The 19,177-nt window shown below is 34.7% G+C and overlaps 2 long non-coding RNA genes and 1 pseudogene across 2 annotated transcripts; 2 read left to right on the top strand and 1 right to left on the bottom strand.

The window, feature by feature from the left end:
- Positions 1–6,698: 6,698 nt before the first annotated feature.
- LOC141914099 (uncharacterized) lies at positions 6,699–10,777 on the top strand. Its single transcript, XR_012620699.1, has 4 exons — positions 6,699–6,804; positions 7,121–7,286; positions 8,694–8,774; positions 10,434–10,777. It is a non-coding gene; the product is annotated as an uncharacterized LOC141914099 (long non-coding RNA).
- A 1,222-nt stretch (positions 10,778–11,999) lies between these two features.
- On the bottom strand, positions 12,000–12,865 carry LOC141914279 (uncharacterized). Its single transcript, XR_012620748.1, has 4 exons — positions 12,810–12,865; positions 12,361–12,419; positions 12,198–12,261; positions 12,000–12,027 (listed from the first exon to the last, which is right to left on the bottom strand). It is a non-coding gene; the product is annotated as an uncharacterized LOC141914279 (long non-coding RNA).
- A 3,821-nt stretch (positions 12,866–16,686) lies between these two features.
- On the top strand, positions 16,687–18,567 carry LOC141913844 (uncharacterized; annotated as a pseudogene).
- Positions 18,568–19,177: the final 610 nt, after the last annotated feature.

Genomic DNA, 19,177 nt, shown 5'->3' with positions numbered 1-19,177 from the left:
ATTTTCATGGGATTTATTATCATCATTTAGTTTAATTATATCATGTTGAATTGTATCAGTTCTATTATTTTCTGATGTATTGTAATCTTTTATTTTAGAATCATTAACCAATTTAATATTCTTAATTTTAGTTTCTGTTGATTGAATGTGTTTTTTATTTTTTTCACCTTCCATTAATTTTGGAGCAGTAATAATCTTTTTATTTATATCATTCAATCCAAATGAATTATTTATTGTTGCAGTTTTAATTAGATTATTATAACCAATTATGTTTCCCATCTTTAATACTAAATCATTAGAAATAATTAATAGATTAGGGCCTATACAATAATTAAGTCTTACATGAGATTTATCTAAATAATTTTGATATCTTATAATGTTTTCTGGAATCGATCTATTTTTATCATTATGTATGGAATCTTCAAATAAAACTTTAAATTGTTTTTGTGTATCGAATGATGTATTCAAATTTCCAATTATCGGGGATCTTGTTTCAACTTGTGATCCTAGAATACAAATCAAATAAGTTCTAATAGATTGATTTATTCTTTCTATACCTGATTTAGTAAAACCTTCACTATTTTCTAAAATAAAATAAACCCAACCATTATTGTTTTCTTGTTTTAAATTATCATAAAATTTCGGTAATTTATTGAAATTTAATGTTTCTAAATCCTTTGTTTCTATTTTACCATAACCTAATTTTTTATTATAGATATTATAAAAACTATTAGATGGTATGGGAAGTGCACAATATTCTGCAATCTTTCTAGGGCAAGGAAGTGATCTTATTGTTCCAATTTTTGTTCTAAAATCAGAATTATTTATATCTATATTAAATTCATTACAAATTTTATAAAACTTTGATAAATTAATATTATTATCTAATTCTTTGAAATACCTAGATCCTGGTAAAGCGCACTCTAATTCATTTAATATTATTCTGATTTGAAAGTATGTATGAAATCTAAATAAACTTTGAATTAGTTTATATTTAGAATTATTCAAATGATCATTCCAACTTATTCCACATCCTGTTGTTGCACAATAAACAGCAAAATTTAATTGATTCTGCCAATACTTCATATTAGATTTTAATAACCATTGTTTTTCATCTTTCAATTTTTTAAAATTAATTAAATATATATGAAATATATTTTCCATCTTTGCATTAAAATTATTAGTTTCAGTAACATAAATTTCTAAATTAGTTAATGAATCTAAAACTTCATTTCTATATGTAATATCATTATTAAAATCTATTGCTGGAATATTATATTTAATTGATTTATTATATTGGAAAGCTTTTGGAAAACTATCTACCATTTATATAATTAAAAAATTAATAATTTATTAATTCTTTTAATAATTTATCTTGTTCTTCAACTGTTATATGACCATTTAAACTTATTATATAATCTAGTGTGTTCTTTAATTTATTAATTTCTTTTATATTAGTTTTAATTTTTTCTTTATTACTTTTTATATTTAATTTTGAACTTATACCGGTTAAAGAACTTAATCCTAATACACCAATTGATATAGCTAAAGGTGTTAATGGGCTAAATATTGCTAAAAATTTTATTACAGAACTAATTGTAACCGAACCACTTATAATTAAATAATATATAATTTTACTTTTTAAATATTTTTTCTTTTTTATCTTTAAGTCACTTTCAAATTCTAATATTTGTTTTTCTAAATATGTTTTTAATTTAGTTTTATTTATATCATGAGGAATAATATCAATACTATCAACTTTATCTTCCATTTATTTAGAATAAAAATTACTAATTAGTAAACTTATAAGCAACAAATATAACAATAACTGTTCCACCTAAAATCCATATTATTTCATATTTCTGTTGTTCTTTACTTGGGGTATAATAATCTGATAATTTAGGTTTGTATAGATGTAATTTTTCTTTATTGGTTACTGCGTTATATAAACTCATTGCATCATCAACTGATTGAAAATCTCTGTGTGAAATCTTCTGATCATATAATTCTTTATTGATGTAATCCATATAGTTTTGTCTCTTTTCTCTATATTCTTCTGCAGCTTTATTATATTTCTCTAACGCTAAGTTATGTCTTCTTTGTTCTCCTAATGAACTATTTTTATCAATATGTTTAAATAAATATCCACCACCAGTAAATGCTAAAGCGTTAACAATTGCTGATCCTATAATAGTTATAATTGCAGAAGCCATTTATTTAACAAAAAAATTACACATTTATATGGGAGGAATATATTTTTGTTTTTCCAAATAATCAATAGTTAAATTAGATAAAGTAACTGCTAATGTTAACTTTAAAATATCATTTATATCAAATCTATCAACATTAACACTTCCCATTTTGAATACTTTTTTTAATACCATTGAATAACCAACAGTTCCAACTGATAGTAATGCGCCATTATATAATCCAGTTATTATCCACTTATTATCACTCATTTATTTATCAAAAAAATTACTATCATCAAAATATTTAGTTAACTTAGTAATGATTATTTCAACATTTATTTTATTACTAGTTTTATGATTATCATATATTTTGGATAATATGTTTTTAATATCATCAATAATTCCATATTCATTTAATTCATAATATTCTAAAGGTGATTTAATTAAATCAATTACTTTTTCTATATTATACTTTTCTTTATCAATCATTGATGCATTGTTAAATGATTTACTTTTTATATCAGTAATTACATCATTTAGTTTAATTCTCATTTCTTTACCATGTTTAAAATCAAACCCAAAACATATACTCGGTCCAACAGTTATATTCATTTATATATCAAAAATTACTCTCTACATCTTATAACTAATTCATAAATTACAGGGAAATTATTTAAATCAATTAAGTATCCATTATGATTTCTAATTTCTAATCTAAAATTATTAAAACGAGGAATGCATGGTTTGAAATCACATTCTGTTAAATTATAATTTATTTGCGTTCCAAATTCTTTAACATTCTTCAATGGTAAAATGTTTAGTAAACCAGAATTACAAGTTATATCTTTAGTTGCTTCGAATGTTTTTGTAGGATCGATTAAATTGCAATAAATATAAAAATGTGTAAAAGGCATTATATTTGGTGTAGCATCAGCATTGCGTATCCTTACATCTGGGGTTATTCCTAAAATTTTAGCTAAAGGTTTTTTAACTAGAAATTGATGTTGATCTTCATTACCTAATTTTATTCTTATTTTATCAGAACTATCACTTTTAATCAGTCTTAATCCAAATCCAGCAGATGCACCCATTTTCAACCGAGCTCTTCTATTAATTTCTTGAGCTAATGTTTCTAAATTATATAATCCTGGTTTAAGATAAAGATGAAACCATTTACTTTTATTTCTATCATAAATTAAAAAGACTCTATGTTCAATAGACTTATCCGATACATTGTAAAAAGAATTACATAAACTTATATTTACTAATTTTAAATCAACACAATTCTTAAATTCTCTATCTAATTGTACTAGTAAATTATGTGATTTATAATTTGTAAGCCTTCTAGAATCAACAAATATTCTGTATTCTTTTAATTCCGCCATTTATTTTACATATTTTCTTATTCGAAATCTATTTCATGGTGCCCTTTTTCATTCTTACCTTTGTATACGAAATAGAAATCTCCAGAACATAATTCTTCTAGATCTTCACTTGATAATCTATGAAATCTATCTGGTAAATAAGTTCTGAATTTATATTTATTTCCTTTTAATCCTTCATATTCTAAATGAATTACTAATTTATCTCCATATTTATTAGTAATTGTTTCAATGTTAGTAATTAAATATTTCTTGTGAATTGTTAATTCTGTTAACTTTTTGAATTTATAATCTACAGATTTTACATTTGTGGTATCTTTAATTCTATCTAAGAATTCACTGTGTACTTGTTTACTCTCCATTTATTATACAAATTTTTATTGAAATTTATTAACACGTTAGAATCCTTTTCATAATTTCATTTTCTTTTGTTTCTTCTCTTTTGAATTTTATATATTCATCTAAATTGCAACCATAGGCGACTGTGTGGATTCCATCATCTAAAATATATCTTTTATCATCAAATGGGTTTAGACTTATCTTTTCAATTTCTTCAATAAATATTTCATGATCTTCAGATCTTAAACATTTCATCTTATGTTTTTTAACTTCTTCATTAAATATACAATTGATGTAATCTTTGAAATGAATATTCTTTTCTACTACACTTTTGGTTATTCCTTTTAACTTTTTAGCTTCATGTTCTTTAGTTTTATAACTATACATTTTAGATCTAATACCAATGAACTCTATCATTTCTTCACCACCTAATTCATCCTTAAACTTCCCAGGAACTTTTTTATTATCATTGCTAAATAGTTCATGATCTTTGGGATAATTGCTGAAATCAAAATGATGATTTAATATTTTTAAATCATCATTTATATTATCACTTTTTATCTTTAATATATAACTGTCAGTATCTAGATATAATATTTCTATATTTTTTTCTCCAAAATGGGGTTGTAATATGTTATAGTAAAATTGATACGAAAGCCTATTATCCCTATTACTCTTAAAATATTCACATATATGAATAACATTTAAATCATGGAACTTCTAAAATCAATTTTAATAAAAAATATAGTACAAGGAAATGATTGTCACTCTTAATCAAACTGTTGACCTTCTAAAACAATCCAAAAAAGGGTCGTTGTGTTATTAGTTGTTCAGCAAAGATTTGTTTGATTAGAAACATTCCGAATGCCAAACAAAATGATTTTGTTGAGTGCATTGATTGCGATTCCCCCTATCACAAGCAATGTATATTTGGACCTACAGCTAATTTCAAATGTATGGAATGTTGTACGGGGAAAACTATGTCAGCGGATAATATTATCAAGCTGAAAATTCAAGAAATATCGGAAAAGAAATCTGAGTTAGCTGATCTAAAATCGAGATTGTCTGAAGCTCAAAACCAATTACAGGAAATATTCAAAGTTGTTAATTCATCAATGGGGCCGGTTACAAAACGGCTAAATGAAATTCTTGCCGAAATAGGTATTGATCGGCAAGCGTACTATGGTGGTTGCATTGTTGGAAACTATATAAATAAAATGCTCAAAAATGATGACAAATCCAACAATCCACAGAAACTATGTAGTGTTCTCTCAGGTCATGCTGATGATGATTACACGAAATTTCTCGAGCTATTCGAGAGACTTAGTAACTTATATGCGCTATACACGGCATGTAGATTTCTCACAGCAGATGAAAAGTCCTTATTCCGTAAACTGTGTCATGATTTCGGACGATTTTACACCGACGCATTTCCTAGTTCCACTATCACGCCAAAACTCCATATACTTATTTACCACGCTCCTGATTTTGTTGATATGTGGGGTTCTCTGGGGCTCTTCGGTGAGCAATGACTTGAAGGTAAACACGCAAGCGTGAACAGAGACAACAGAATCTACTGTACAGTCCGTGATCAAGTTCTGCGAACTAAATATCTATTCATCAATCAAGGTCTTTACGCGACAAAACCACCAAAATCCGAAGCAACGAAACGAAAATGCGAGTGTGGTGGCTTTTACATCAGTCAAGATAACACTCGACATTGTAAAAAGTGTAAAAGGCTTGTTTGAATGTATGTACCGTTACCTGAAAAGAAAACGGAAAATTATTGTAAATGTATACCGCACGCATGTATATATCTTATATTTCACTTTTATTCGTTAAAATCACACAGGTCGGTGAAATAAGGCAGAGTATTTTTTGTTTGCTCTTAATGTAATTGAGAGAAAAAAATTATGAGATTTTATTTAGGCCTACTCACCTTTTTACTTCACACGAACAGTTGTCGGTTTCAAGATTCACGATATATATACAATTGTCTTCTCTGCATAAAAAATATCAATTACTGTAAAATATTAAATTGAAAATTTGGAATTCTAATACAAGTAGATTATGAGATTTTGTCTGGTTAGCTAATGATAGCTTATTGATTAATGTTGTGCAGTGATAAATGGAATAACAAATAAATTAATATATTTGGAACAAAAATACTGACTTTAAAAGTTTACCTTTTTGGTTTGTAGAAGTTTCTCCTGTTTATGCGTGGCGAAGACGGATAACGTTGCCAACTGCGGGTCAGCGACGAGGAGCTACGAAAAACGGGCAGCGGTCGCAAAAAAAGTATGCCATTCGTTTACGAAAGACGTGACTACGCGGCAACTGGAAAGGGCGACCGAGCGCAAGACGTCAGCCACTTTCTACTGAGCTAAAAGCTTGGTGAAGTAAAGGCACGAGTGTACAAGCTTTCAGCTGAATTTGACCTTGACCCTTGACAGTGGCGTACGTGCGCGTCCTTAGTTACCGTGCGTGAACTTGCTGATTATATTTTTGCGCTGCGCTGTGTGTCATAATATGAATTTTCAATCATTATTCTAAATCTTTAACAGATATTCATTTAGGAAATATGTTTTTGTGGTTTTTAGATTGATAAAATCATATTTCATTATAAAAATACGCAGTGGTCCTCCTGGTGGTGATTTTCCTAAAATGGCCGCCGTCGGCGATGTTTTCAATAATTTTTGACGTCAAATTCAAAGATTTCACAGGATAACACTGGATTATGTGCATACGATATCATATTTGATATTGGCAACAGATGAAGGAAACATAACGATGGCTTAATTGGTGTAAATGCGTACGATAGATGCTGTATTTGCCTCTGAAATGCAATATTTCTGTTCTATTTCCGGGTTCTCGAGTCGACTGACCAGCTGACAGTAAGTACTGCTGATACGTGTGTAGGCTTTTAGTTGACTTTGTAGCTTACCAAAACCACCTGAACCATTTCTTTACGCAAAATGATAAATAGGTATGGTAGATTCTCTTTGTATAATGGCAGATAATTCGACATTCAATAGTAAAATGATACTCGAAAGACCTCCTGTCCTGGAGGACTGGACCTGGTGTAGTAGCCGTAGGTCACCGCAGCTCCACAATACTAAAAAGTTCATGCTGATACTTTGAAATGAAAAGGCCTAATGCACCGAAGCTGTTTCGGCAGAATATGTGACATGAATTTTTATCCGAATATAGGTCTATTGCAGACTGTACCAGGACTGAACTCAGATTGGCTATGCCGTAAAGACTTTCCAGTCGAAAATAAGTGGACCAGAATTTCATGTTTTAAGAAAAGGATGGAATTCACCAACAGGAAAGATGATTTGGCTGATAATGTGGCTGTGGCCACAGTTATATCTCGGTAAGTCAATATCTCATAGGCCTACGAACAGACGTAAGCACGAAATTCTGATTTTTTAACCTCCCTGCCCCATGTACGAAGTAATAACTGGTAAGCAGATTATATCTTAATTGTTTACTTTATTCGTATAGGACTATAGGCTACGGCTGACAGTAGAGCGAGCGGGAGGGAATAAACCCGAACATAACTCTATGGTTTAAAAACCATAAAGTTGCCCATTTCCCATCCACTTCTCTACTGTCAGACAAACAGATATATAGACAGACATAGACAGACATAGATAGACAGAATACATTAATAGTTAATAGACTGACAGTAGAGCGAGCGGGAGGGAATAAACCCGAACATAACTCTATGGTTTAAAAACCATAAAGTTGCCCATTTCCCATCCACTTCTCTACTGTCAGACAAACAGATATATAGACAGACATAGACAGACATAGATAGACAGAATACATTAATAGTTAATAGACTGACAGTAGAGCGAGCGGGAGGGAATAAACCCGAACATAACTCTATGGTTTAAAAACCATAAAGTTGCCCATTTCCCATCCACTTCTCTACTGTCAGACATCACGGTGAAAATATTACTATCACTCCGAAAATGCACATAACAAAGTATAGGCCTAGATGTTTGGTACTTGATTGAAAATTTAGCTCTTACTACATTTTTGACATTTTCGTTCATTTTGTTTAGTTATAAAAAATCCACCGCACAGACATTTGCGTGGAACAGTTTCGATACTTAGCGTTTTCGTAGTATATAGACCCTGATTAATGAAGATTAACTTGGTTCGTAGAATATTGTCCCTTATAGTGCAATAAACTCGTCCATCTTTATTGACACTAGCATGTTTAGATTCCAGTCCTTGTTCGCCAAACATGCCAATTGTCCTCCAGACACGAACAAATTCTGGTACATGATAAATTAGCATGTGCATTTTCGGAGTGATGTTTGTGTCCGGAAACGCGTTCGGATACCACATACCGAAATCATCACAAAGCCTACCTAGTTCTTCAACTTCAGAATTTTCAAGGAAACGGTTTGCCGTATATAATGTATAGATTGAGTGAAATTTCTCAAACAAAAGTTGGAATAATGACTGAGTAGCTGGGTCAAATTCTAGTGCTTCACATAATTTACGCGGATTATTGATTCCTTTTGATTCATCGATTTTGAACATTTTATGGATATGATTGCCGACAAAACTATTCGAATGGTAGGCCTGTCGATCAATACCAATCTCAGATAGGATATTGTTGAGTTTTTTTGGGTCGGTCCTTGAATACTATTAATTTCTTTGAAAATTTCATTCAGAAGAGATTGTTCCGGGGCTATTTGTGTTTTCAAAGTTGAGATGTCTTTTTTTAGCTTTGTGATGATGATGTTTTGTTTTTTTATGATAGAATCTGCTGATGGTTTGCGACCAGTAAAACATTCTATACACCTAAATTCATCAGGATTCGATACGCATTGTTTATGAAAGGGTAAGTTGCAATCTACGCAGTATGTATATTCATTTGGGTTTGCATTTTCAATAGAGCGAATGAAGCAGATGGATGCCGTGCAGTCAATTACCGATGAATCTTTACGGTGGGAAATTTTCATGAGATTAAGTAATTGGCTGGATGATTCAAAAGACAATTGTTTCGATTCGATTTCTAGTCTTAATTTTGAAACTACTTCTGATTGGTCTTGCCATTTTTTGTTTAATTCAGGGTTCGATTCCCTTAAGTTTGTCTGGTCGTGTTCTTTGCACTTGTTTTCCATCATCTCAAAGAAACGGTGGCCTAATCCTAGGGAAATATGGAGAACTGGAGGAACGAGATGAAGCATGTCTGATGGTTTGAATAGCATTGATGATGAAATACTCAAGGTTTCTGGGCCGAATGATTGTGGTGATTTTGATGAATTTTCGAGATATGATGCGATAGTACGGTTTTGATATGGATGGGAAGATGGATTGTGTGGTGTTCTGTTCTTTTTCCTAAGATCTTCAAGTTTTACTTGGCACCATAAACAGGGATAGGTAGCCGAGGGCCCCTGGTGACCCATGCAGTTACACAGATATGCATAATCCCCAATGAGGAACATCCTAACAGGCAAATCTAATTTTCTATTATCAATCATTGTTGATATAGTGATATCATTAGCATCGATTTCATCTTTGAAAATCCCGAATACCGTTCTCATATTCTCAACAATATCAGTGCCTTCAAAATAGCCAATCATTTCGCTGGCATCTGCACTGTTGTTCCCTTCCCCATTTATAACCGAGTATATCATTTTTGTACTACCCCCTCCCTTGTCAATACCCACTTTGACCCAAACTTCATTGTGAAAATTTGGATGAAAACTCATTTTCTTTCGGTCAGATAGATTTTGTACAGTTCTTTGAATTTGTAACTTCAAATTGGTCAGAGTTGCATGAGGAGCTGTCTTTTTTTCATGGGTTCTCGAATTAACTTCTAATTCTGTTTGGCCTACAGTGATATAGGGGGTGAAAGATTTTCCCCTCTGCAAGATCTCTTGTCGGATTTTGTTTGCAGATGGAAAGATTGGCGTTCCATAGCTTTTTAGAACCCGTTTCAAGTCGAAAAGTCGTCTCATCGGCAGACGCAGAGCAAGTTTTAATTCAACAGATTGCGATGCGGTTAATGGTTTGAGTAGATGTAATTGTTGAGAATGGTCTATTGCAGATTTAGATAATTTGGGATTGTGTGATAGAAATGTTTAAAGCGTGATGCTGCTCTGATATGAATTGATTGGTTTAGCTGATATTGTGTCTAATACATTTTTCATTGTCAATGCTCGAGCTTCTAGAGTTTGGGAACTTGCCGCTGATGATGGGACATTAGGGATGCTCAATTTGCAAAACTTTTCAGGGCGAGACTTCGTTAAGTGACGAGCATCGAAGATGCTATTCATATTTCCTCCGCATATTTCTAATAAGCTTTTATTTCTGATTAGAGATTCATATTGTTCGTATTGCAATATCTGATTTTGTAACTCTTCTAATTTCTGATCTTTAATTTTGATTTGCTCTGCTAAATTTACATTTTCTGATTGCAAAACCAATTTCTCACTTTCTATCTGTCTCATTTTCGACTCAAGTAGTTTGATCTTAATTTCTTGTTTATTTTCAGTTGCAGTGTTCTCCGTTTGACAGCTGCGATCCTCTTTGAAATGATAGGTCGGTACAGATGTTTCAACGTTGGTACTTGGTACATACATAACAGGGGACGTAAATGGAGTACTGGTAAATGGAGGCTGAATATTTGATTCTTTTTCGTCAAATGAAGTTTGCGATTGAGGAGAAAACTGGCTAGACACACTTTCACTCAATAGGCTCGTATTTCCCCATTTTGCATTTCCTATTGAATCAATAGATGGTAAAATACAATCAATTTCAATGAATTAATTTTCATGCATACGAGTCCCTTCATTTATAAACCAATGTCGATCATTATCAGTTGAAATAAAAGATCAATGGAAGTGTACATATGGTACTAATTAATTTAGTTTTGTTGTTTTCTCATTAATCCATATATTCATAAATAGGAAGTATTAGTCACCAGTTAGTAAATATAATTCAACTTACCTAACCATTTTTATCATAATTTCTTTCCATTTCAAATATAAGACCCACAATAACATTATACGTAGAACATTGTGTCTTTACACTTGCTAGGGTTCATTTGAGTTCTTAAGTTTGTAGTTAACAACAATCCAGATAAATGCCAATGGAATAGTGGTGAGAGTTCTACCCTTTTGTTATTGTGGGTTGTTGTCACTCATAAACCCTCAAATTCTCAGTCTCACTCACTGGCAGTCATCATAATATAATTACTTCACCTCCTTTTTCTGAACAATTCTTAAATATGAACATGTGCATTGTATACATTGTAAACCTGAGGCCTGTTTTCCAAGAATACATACGAGACTCTTATTAATGTTTCAATACTGATATTGGCTTAGGGGGGAATGGGTTAATAGGCACAACAGGAGTAGACTATACACGAAACACATTTATTTGAGAATTGCCATTTAAGATCTTCATGATCCCTAGATACTTTGATTCAGAGCATGTTTAGAAATCAGTTCCTTTTTGAAAAATAAATCAGAACTTAAAAAGTCAGAAAATAAGTCAGAAAATATAATTATTGTTTTTATTCAATCAGAAAATAAACACTTAATTTAAATAACAAATTCCAAAGTTTATTTTTCACTCTCATTTGAATGCAGCTATAGATTATATTTTTAACAAATATACTTACAAATCAAAAATCGAAAATGTATACCTTATTCATGAATAACTAACTTGCCAGCAAAATGCAATGGGCACAGCCGAGGCATAGGCATGATTCATAGTTGGCATTTTGGGAGTGAAGAATGAAACTACTGGGACATAAAAAGAATTGTATTGATATACGTACTTGCTTCGATCATTTTTTTTACTTTAGCTTTATTTTTCTTACTTTTCTGGTTGGACCCATAATAAAGCTTACGTTTGCCTTGACCAACTTTCCTGTCAAAATTTTCTGCCATTCTGAAATTGAAATCATGCCAATTCAAGTAACAAAGTAACCGCTTATTTGTAAGCATGAGATGGTTTTTCAACTTAGCATACGAAATTAAATTGTTGGTTTACCTCACCTGACTAAATTAAAAATATGGCCAGGCTGCAGTCTAAACGATATCAATATCAACACTTGCGGTTGGACTCTTGACACTGCGAATCTGAAATTATAAACAAAAAACTACAGCTTAATCAAGGAATTTTTAACTTTTTGGTATAGACTGACACTGCGACTGCGAAAAATCTGAAATTATAAACAAAAGTACAGCTTAATCAAGGAATTTTTAGCCCGAGGAGAACTTTTTAGTATGAAATACATTTTTCGGCCTACCTCACTAGACGATATTGAAGGGCCCCACCCGACGGCAGCCTGCCACTGAAGGACCACGAAAAATCTGAAATTATTGAAGTTACATGCATGATTGATCAATTTTTTTATTTCAAAGTCCAAGAAAAAGTTTTCGATTTGAAAAATGACTGATTTTTGAGCCTACCTCACGAGACGATATCTTATTTTATGAGTACAGTAGGAATTTAAACGACGAAAAATATCCTGAAAGAGAAAAGTGGATATTCGAACAGAAAGTCTAAAAGGGGACTACTATTTGATTTGGCTTTGCTTTTGGACATGAATCAGGCCTCTCTACTATTGAACATACGATTCAATATGAATTATCTCTCATGGATATCACTAAATTCGGTGTTCAAATGAGGCAAGGCCTATAAAGATAAAGATACTGCAAATTTGAATGATGATCGAAATCGACTAAAACTTATTTCCGGGTTAGGAGCGACACGATTTCTCAGCGATACGGTTACAAAAACACCACTTAAAATATATCAATTAAAACTAGATAAGCTCACGCTCAGCGCTATGTTTACAGATATAATTATTCTTATCCTCAGATTAAGTATTTCCTGATGTATTTGGTGGTATACTTACACATAGGTCGTCCGATTATCGCTAGACTTTCGAGCCGGACAGGCGACAACGTCGGGGAAATTTCAAAAAACGGCAAATTTAGCGCGGTGGAGCCAGGCCAGTTGAATGTTATTTGCAATCTGGCAGGGGACGATTATGCTAAATAGCGCAAGAAACATGCCACTAAAAACCGTAGATTTTCCTATTCACTAGCATTATGCCTCGTGACGTCATGAAGTCACGCGATCAGAAAGTTAAAAATAGCGCGCCCTTGCTTAACTACGCGCTCACATTGTTAGTCGTTATTGCCTTATCGCGTATCGTCGTGAATGAGATCGTCGAGGGCCAAAGACAGGTCCTTTAAAATTTGCAATTGATGGCGAGAAACTTTCTGATGTTATCGATCGTGATTAGGAACAGAAGAGGGGCGGCGATCCGTCCCGCATCGATCTGTATCATTTCAAGAAAGCGGAAGTGCGACAAAAACGACCTAGTCGACGTAAGTTATCTATCTATCAATCGCTTACCAGGGTTACATTTCAACGTTCTCCCCGATCGACTCGCTTGTTAAGATAATCGTCTCGCTTGTTAAGATAATCGTCTCGCTTGTTAAGATAATCACTAACAAGACAGCTGCAGCAGATGCTGCTACCGAAAAAGATCTATAAGATTACACGGTCTTACGTGAAAAACATTCGACCGTTCATGATGGCCGTCGGAGAATCAAGCAGCAAATACGTATTCACGACAAGAAGGGGCAGATTCTCTCGTCGTCCCTCATGAGCAAGTGCTACTACACAATTCGGTGGGAGATGTTTCCGAACAAGCAGAGGTTTTGCCCCATCGACAAAAGGAAGTTGTTGACGTCGGCTCTGCGCGAAATGGGTGGCTCGCGCAAAGCAGCAGTGCAGGCCAAGCAGCTGGCACATTCGCTTAAAGCGGCCAATATTTCCAAAAATGGATGTATTTTTCAACACGAATGGAGGAAATAATATTAAATTGAAAATGATAAAATAAACACCTACCTGTTTTGTAATTACCAAGAAATTTGATAATGAAAAACAAGGTATCATTTTTGCCCAATAAAGGAAGTACAGCACAGGAATTGTCGTCGTTAACTAATCATGTATACTCCAAGTAGGAGTACGAGTATAAAGTATTGTGCAGATAGAAAGAAACCGAATGGAACTTTGCCGCCTTCTGTTGTGCTACGCTTCTCCGTGGAAGACTATTAGGCGAAATGTTAATAAGCTGTTGTGTATAATATGTTACTTTGATATAATTCCATAGATAGTGGATACTACTCCAGGTTATATGTGCTGAAAAGGTAATAGCAAACAAAATTGTTGAAATTTGCCATATGTGGACTTCATTGAATATTCTATGTATATGTAACCTTGAAGTTGCTCTGTTCATGATTTATGCGTTACCAATAAACTAAAAGAAACTAAACAGTGTTTTTGCCCGTAGTTTCAAAACAAGTCCAGGTTATGGCCTGCCTCTATCACTTTTATCTTCATTGATGGTCAGTATGTCATTATGACACCAGTATGTCATTGGGCTTTACGACATATAAATATCTTGGGTTGAGGGTTACAGAAATTTAGTATCCATTGTCCTTCGAAGAATTAATGCGCGAACGACCAAATATCAGACGTAGGAGTAAGAGATAACATGAAAGCTACTTAACTAATTACTTAACACTATCTTTTAGGTGTGGAATATGTAAGTTAATATTGTGAAGTTTGATACTGTCTGAAATGCAAAGCATATTCTATTGCATTCTGGGGTGTAAGAAAATTAATGAAAAGAGACTTACCGACCACCAAAAATGCCACAGTGAAGACCATCCGTACGTGTGTGGGGTTACGGGTGAAGGTACTAGAAAGGACGTGACCTCCAGAGACACGGAAGCAAGAGACAGTGAGCATGGATTTGAACGTATCCCGGTTGTATGTTATGAATCTGAACAAGTTTGAACATAATTATTTTCATGCTAATTGTTCTGAATACAACGAAAGAAAGATTAAAACGGACTAGACAAGCAAGAATTTTTCTCGTGAAATGTGCAGCAAGACTTCCATGCAAAGAAGTCGCTAGGTTCACCATAGCAGGAGCCACAGAGGCGGTCAGCCATTCGAGTGTACACTTCGCAGCCGGTTCGGTTGAATTTCGTCGAAACCACCGCCACTAAGCATTGAAACGACAGCTTACGAGCGTCGGCGTCCAGGCATCGCCCGCGTCCTCTGTGTGGGAAATTAGTCGGTCGCCTTGACAATCACCTGACGCGAAAGACCCGACCCAAGAATTCTACGCAAAAATGGCAAACCCGACAATGACCATTCTCGTATTTGTCCCTATCTAGCAGAGCCCGTGCCAGGCGCTGACCTCTGACTGGGGTAATGTAGAAAAAGCAAAGGAAAAGAGAACGGCCACGGAAAACGTGCACCTCTGATTGCCGCCGAATGGATTCGTGAATCACCAGAAGTGCGGCCGTACGTAAACGGCGATCGTGCCCGAGCAGCAAATAACGTTGTTCCCAAGCCGGAGGAGAAAAAACAGGAGAAGCAGTCAGAATCCCGAGCACAACTGGGACGAGCAGACACCGGCATGGACATAACACTTATGACATTTATATAAATTGAAACAGATATCAACACTTACCTGTTTTGTAATTACCAGGAAATTTGATAATGAAAAACAAGGTATCATTTTTGCCCAATAAAGTGAGTACAGCAAAGGAATTGTTGTCGTTAACTAATCATGTATACTCCTACTTGGAGTATACATGATTGTGCGGATAGAAAGGAACCAAATGGAACTTTGCCGCCTTCTTTTGTGCTACACCGCTCCTTAAAAAAAACTATTTGGCGAAATGTAAATGAGTTGTTTTGTATGTTATTTTAATATATATCCATAGATATTGGATACTTCTCCAGGATACTTCTCCAGTTTATTTGTGCTGAAGAGGTAATAGTGAACTAAATTGTTACTATTTGCCATGTGGACATCATTGAGGTTGCACTGTTCATGATTTATGCTTATGTGACCAAAAAAACGAAACTAAACGGTGATTGTCCCCGTTTTTTTTTCAAAACAAGTCCAGGTTATGGTCTGCCTTTTATGGTCTCGCTTTTATCGGCATTGATGGGTCTACGAACACCAGTATGTCATTGGACTTTACGATATATAAATATCTCGGGTTAAAGAAATGTGGTATGCATTGTCCTTCAAAGAAATAATGCGCCGTAACGAAAACAACCAGATATCAGACGTAGGAGTAAGAGATAACATGAAAGCCACTTAACTAATTACTTAACTCACTTAACTAATTACTTAACACAATCTTTTTGGTGTGGAATATGTTACTTGTGTAGTTTGATACTGTCTGAAATGCAAAGCATATTCTATTGCATTCTGGGTTGTAACGAAAATTTACGAAAAGAGACTTACCGACCACCAAAAAATGCCACAGTTATGATCGCCCGTACGTGTGTGGGGGTTACGGGAGAAGGTACTAGAGAGTCTAATAATGTCATCTATACCGATGATTTTATCTCCCTTAGTAGGGAAGACGATACATCATGTTAAAAACTCTACTGAGTTCTCGAAGGAAGTTTGTGGTCTAGTCATTAATGATGATGAAGAACTACGCTCATATGACGTTTCGGCCCTCTTTACTAGTGTCCCTATAGACAAAGCTCTAGTGATAATTAGCCAAAGATTAGAGGCAGATGATACTCTTTTTGAACGTTCACACATCGGTATAGATGACATTATTAAACTACTGAGCCTCTGTTTAAAATGTACATACTTCATGTTCCAAGGTCAGTACTACCTTCAAATCCACGGAGCAGCCATGGGCTCCCCAGTTTCACCAATCGTGTGTAATCTGTATATGGAAGACTTTGAACAGAAAGCCATCGCCACTGCCCTCCATCCGCCACGTATATGGAAGAGGTATGTAGATGATACTTGCACAGTACTTAAGAAGTGTTCTTCTCAGTATTTCACTGACCATTTAAACAGCATTGATGGTGATATTAAATGGACTACCGAGGGTGAGGTCGAGTTACAGGCTTCGTCACAAGCCGATCTAGAGATTTGCAGTGTATAGAGGGCTCTAGCGTTTCTCGACACATATGCGGTCATCAATGAGGATGGGTCGATCCGTACCAAAGTATTCCGAAAAACCACACACACTGACCAATATCTAAATTTCAACAGCAACCACCCGTTAGAACACAAAAGGGGTGTAGTTAAAACCCTTCTACACAGGGCTGACACCATAGTTAGTGATGATAGTGACAGACAGTCGGAGAAACAACACATTAAGGAGGTTCTCTCATGGAATGATTACCCTAATTGGGTCTTCAACAAAGTCACCATGCTTCCGAAGCCCAAACCTGTAGTCAGAAATAAGCGAGACACCCAGGCTCCGCGTTGTCACGACCTTGCATTCATAACTTCATATATTCATGCATTCTGCATGCATGCATAGCTTATAGCTAGCTGTGTGTTTGTTGGGATCGGCGCACCTTTCTCAATGTGACCATTCAACCCTAGCGGTCAATTCTATATAAGATTTGGTTTAAGCGTCGTTTCACTAGACACGACAAACCCGTTCAGCTGTTAGGACACCGTATTGGGTGTAGTATAGTAACACATGTATGCTGTTCACGGGGTAAGTTGAACTATTCTAATGTTCATTCTTAATAATCATTCCAAGCAAATTGCTTAATAGATAAACCATTGTATTGTTCTATCTTCGGATAAATCTTTGTATTATAATCAAATAACATTACAATTGAGACGCACGTTTGGTTTGCAGGGTTTATGACCCTTATAAATGTCGTAACAATAATTGTTGTTGTCTTTTAGTTTGTGAATTATATCCACTCAGATACGTCAAGTGAGTGCGTGTCTCGAAACCTCCCGTACTCAAGCTACGTCAGTTAGTGCGGTTAACGTCTGAGCGCCTGATATTTCAGTTACTAACGGACGGTCGTCAACATTCGCAATATCCTGGGAGACTCGTCATACGTTGATCAGTGTGCACCCATCAAGGTCACGTCTCACTCGGATACCATCACGGCTCACTACTGGAGAAGTGTGATCAAACTCTAACTCTAACTCCATTCTAATTAACTGTAGAAGTTACGTTGGAATAAATTTGTAATTCGTTTTGTTTTAATTTAAGAATTCTTGTCGTCCGTTGTTGATTCTCTGCTATCGGATATCCTATTGGGGTTTTCCACGGACCCTCGTGACACGCGTAAGAGATCGGTCGTAGTACCATATGTGAAGGGCATGTCTGAACAAATCAGACGGGTGATGAAAGACCACAACATTAGTGTGTATTTTAAACCGGTGAACACGTTACGCCAGTTATTAGTTAGACCGAAGGACCCGGTACCTAAAGAACGCATTACAGGACCGGTGTACCATGTTAAATGTGAATCTTGCGATGCGAGTTATGTTGGTGAAACTGAGCGCTCCTTGAGAGCAGGGTTTGGTGAACACCGTCGACCTAGCTCTGTGACGTCAGAGGTATCCCAACACATCCATACTGACAATCCTGATCACTCTGTTGATATAGGCAACACAGACATTTTGACGGTGGAATCCCGGTGGTTCGAACGAGGTGTTCAGGAGTCATTTTACATATACCTGAGACACCCCACGCTGAATAAAGACTGGGAGATTTGCTCTACCCCCTGTATGGAATAACATCCTTAAGGTAGCAGATGGCGCGCGGGAGCCTTCACAGACCAGCTGACGAGATCCGGCTGTGACGTCCCATCTGATGACGTCAACATTAAGCCTGACGACGCCTACAGAATGTAGGTGAAAGCTTGCTCTTGTGAGTATCAAAGTTTATCCAGTGTATGAGTGTTAAACTGTTCCAAATTTGGATATTCCTGGATAGTAAAGAATGTTTAATGGTAATTGAATTGAATTGAAAAAATTTCGTTTTTGGGTACATAACTTTTCTTCATCACAGCATCTTTAAATCAATAGCTAAGTATTAAAATAATGCAATCATATGCGTTATTTTCAGAGATGGTTATGTTTGAAAACATGGTTTTTGCAAACTTTTAATGTCATGACATTTCAGTGGAGGGTTAGCAACTTTGATTGACATCCAATATGGCGTTGTTGACGTCGCGAATCGGCGAATTTACACGCGATTTAGGGCCCAAAATAACAAAATTTTAACCTAGAAAAAGTAAGTTTTTTGGGTCAAAAGTTACTGATTTTGAATCCCTAGACCTCCCTGATAATAAATATGCTGAAATAAAATTTTTTGGGAGGGGGGTACGAAAGTGCAATAGCGCCCAGCAGCCTAAGTAGTCAGTCACGACGCCATACGTCGCACATGACATGAC

The sequence above is a fragment of the Tubulanus polymorphus genome, chromosome 12 (genome assembly GCF_964204645.1).
Source record: "Tubulanus polymorphus chromosome 12, tnTubPoly1.2, whole genome shotgun sequence".
In the NCBI taxonomy this organism is placed as follows: domain Eukaryota; kingdom Metazoa; phylum Nemertea; class Palaeonemertea; order Tubulaniformes; family Tubulanidae; genus Tubulanus; species Tubulanus polymorphus.
This window is presented reverse-complemented; position numbering and strand designations above follow the sequence as displayed.